The sequence below is a fragment of the Mus caroli genome, unplaced genomic scaffold, assembly GCF_978045245.1.
Source record: "Mus caroli unplaced genomic scaffold, Mus_caroli_1 scaffold_17, whole genome shotgun sequence".
In the NCBI taxonomy this organism is placed as follows: Eukaryota; Metazoa; Chordata; class Mammalia; order Rodentia; family Muridae; genus Mus; species Mus caroli.
Genome location: NW_028227272.1, coordinates 39,406,472 through 39,409,925, shown reverse-complemented (window position 1 = coordinate 39,409,925; position 3,454 = coordinate 39,406,472).

Below are 3,454 nucleotides of genomic sequence, written 5' to 3'. Positions count from 1 at the left end.
GGCTTCTAAGACTATAGCTGACCTTAGATAGAGCTGACTTTGTCTCAATTATTTTATTGCCCAGTTCCTTCTGATCTTTGCATTTTCATTCCTCTGTTCTGTGTAAGAATCATTAAGCATCCGGTTACCTCATTTGTACCTTGCGGGTATGTCACCCAACTTCTTTATTGTCTTCTGTATAAAAAGTCTGAAGCTCGAATTGTAAAATTACATTCAGATTCTACACACGAACTCTCCTGTGTGTGTCTGTTTGTCACTCATTCATCCACGCTTTTCCCACCCATGTCGAGAGACCCCGTTCCACGCAGACACAGGGACCCAGAGGGTCTGTGGCACATACATATATATATATATATATATATATATATATAATATAAAAATAAATAATTATTAAAATTGAATAAATTATACACATATATTAGGTTATATATAATAATATATAAATACACTTGTATTAATATTTATTTATCTATATTATAAATATAAATATATATAACTTAGTTATATATTTTATAAAATCTTTGGTGTTAGTTTTCAATGAAGTTCTTCCTCTGTCCTACATTCCCATCTCTTTCCCCACTTAAACCTCCCTTCCCATTACCCTCTTCTTACCTCCTTCATAACAATAAAAGTGAATTAAAAAAAAAAGGATGCCAAGATAATTGGTAGAATAATGAGGCTGACCTTGACACAGGCATTCATTAGGCCTGAATTAGCCCCAAATCATCGGTCCATTAAGTAGTTATTAAGTACTAAGTGTGTAGACATATTGTACTATTGGTACCAGAAAACAAACACACACACACACACACACACCCCAAATAAAGTTTTTTCTGTTGTTCTCCTGGCACGCAAGTCCATCTGAGAAGGTAATATAGTCACAGAAGAAGCTATCATATAGCCCATCCATGGAAGAGGGAGAAGTGGGGACTGGTGAGCCATCTCTCCTCGCTGTGTGTCTCTAGACTCCGATAGCAATGCTGTAAAGGGAATGCTGAAAACCTAGATAGAACCATTCCCTAACCACAAACACAAGAGTCAATCTCAGCGAGAACCCCAAGTTCTCCAACATCTCAGGCCTCTGCTCTTTCTGATGTGAATAAGAAATTTCTCCTGCTCTGGTTTCTTAATGCAAATATAGAGCAGAAGGAGCAGTGTGGGGACAATCTTCGAGAATTAGCTCTCGTTAATTACAGCTAGGACACTCCATACTTTACTAACTGAATTTCCTAATGGAAAATGTAAAAATGAGGGAACTACTTCATGCTCTGAATTTTTACCTGATGGGTTGGTTAGGAGACTCATGTGATCCTGTTGAAAGTACTTTGAAAATAATTAAGTGCCATAAAAGTGTAGAGGGTTATTAATTGTGACTCACATTGATTAAGTACTTATGCGCCCGGTATTGTGCTGACATTTTGTATTCCTTCAGCTCAGTTAACCCTTCTGCAACCCTTAGAGGTAGATATGGCTATCAACATTTTAGACAGAAAGAAACCGAGGCTTACAGCAGATATCTGCCTCAGTATTATTCCTAAGAGAGATTTCAGTCTGGATCAAACCTATTCTTGAGCCCAGACCTGCTCACTCTCACCAGCTCTGCTATCATATGAGATGCCAAATAGGTGAATGACTGGTGTCTACAGCTTCCCAATGATGCCCACAGGCATGCACGGTGTATGCACATGGTTTAAACCAAGTGTTTTCCTGGTGAAAGAGGAAAGGCAGAGTCTGGGAGGAGAGAAAAACATTTCCAAGGAGACTCAAAGATCCCTTTGTCTCATGTATGCACAGACACGTCCACTTTAGCCCTGGGTTTTTAAACAAACTAATTTGAAACTAATATTCACAGCTTGCTATGGTAGCACTGATTAATCTGTTAGACTGTGGTAACAAGCTGAGGAATTGTTGGTTCAACTGCTCTCTTCCTGCCCAGAAGTCCAGTGAGCCCTGCCTTGGTTTGTCCTTATTGTCATGGGTTTCCTAAAGCATCCAAATGAAGAAATCAGGCCATTTTAGGACAAAGTTTGACACTGGACTAAATGAAGTGGAGAGATGGCAGCTAACGTTGGTGTATGTATATGAGTATGTGTGTGTGTGTGTGTGCATTTGCTACTATCATTCCAGAGTTTCCTGGTTCAAAGCCTTAGACTTGACGCAAGAGACACAACAATGTTTATAAGTAGAACCTCCCCTGTCCACCCAACTTGAACAGTACAGAGTTATCACCACTCTAATCACACCTCCCCATTCTCCATCCCTGCTGGATGGAATAACATGCAGAGATGAGGGAAAGAGGCCTGGGGGAACTCTGGCTTCTCTCCAACGTGCTGGAATCTTCCCAAATACACCCTGGAACCCAGTGCACAAACCAAGCCAGTCACTCAACATCCAAAATTTTATTTATTCCTCAGAACACTCTGACAAATGAAGTAAACCTTACTGTCCTCATTTACAGAGAAATTCCAGGAGTTGCAGTGCGTCATATAGAAAATAATGTAGAGTTAGGACTCCACTGGTCCAGTTTCTGGGCTAGGCACCTATTCCCAGCACTCACAATCAAATTCCATAGATCGGGTATGTCCCAAGGCTAGCAAAGAAAGGCTTTGTTTTTGGTAGCCTCAGGATGGAAGTTTTCCTGTATTTCCTGTGTGTTTTACATGTGAAGGATGGTTGGTTGGCATCTCTTTCTTTCAGGTTCTTTGCCCTAGCCACCATCTCTGACCATTCTGTGTTCATCTCCCAGTGTCTTGCGTAGCCTTTTGACTCTCTTATCATCTGCCTAAGAAATCAGTTCCAGGATATATTAGGAACTTGGTCATTTAACCGTCTCCTGAAGATTTGTATTTTAAGAGAAAGCAAAATGGGACACTGATAAAAATGTACCAATCCTTCAAGTGGGAGCAGATCACTAGGGTTTGGAGGCAGGCAGAAAATTATATTTCAGGGATCATAAGGCCTACATCCTGGCATAGACTAGTGAACATAAGGATTCACAAACATTCAAACTAAGCTCAAAGAAACACGCATGTGATTCTGGTTCTAATTGGCTCAAATAACCCTACTTGTCTCACAGGGATGAATCCTCCTAAGTCCTGAGAAATAAGGAACTTCCTGCATCTCTAGGCCCAGGGTCAGGTCTGCTTTGTCTCAGGAAAGGCAACCAATCAGAGCACATGATCTTCTTGGCAACTTCATGTCCTGCTCAGGTACAACCTTTGTCTGGCACATATCAGCCAGTCTATGGTGGCTCTCAAAGATTCACAAGCCTAGGATTTCTGTTGCACTAAAACAAGCAGAACCTTCTCTCGGAGACTCTCAGGGATGAGGATGCATCCTTTCTGACCTCCCATTTCGAGTATAGAAATGCAGACTGCAACAGAAGATCTGCAGAGAGGAGGAGGTGAACTAGAGAACGTCACCATGGTAACATCTCTTCCCAGCATCATTTTTT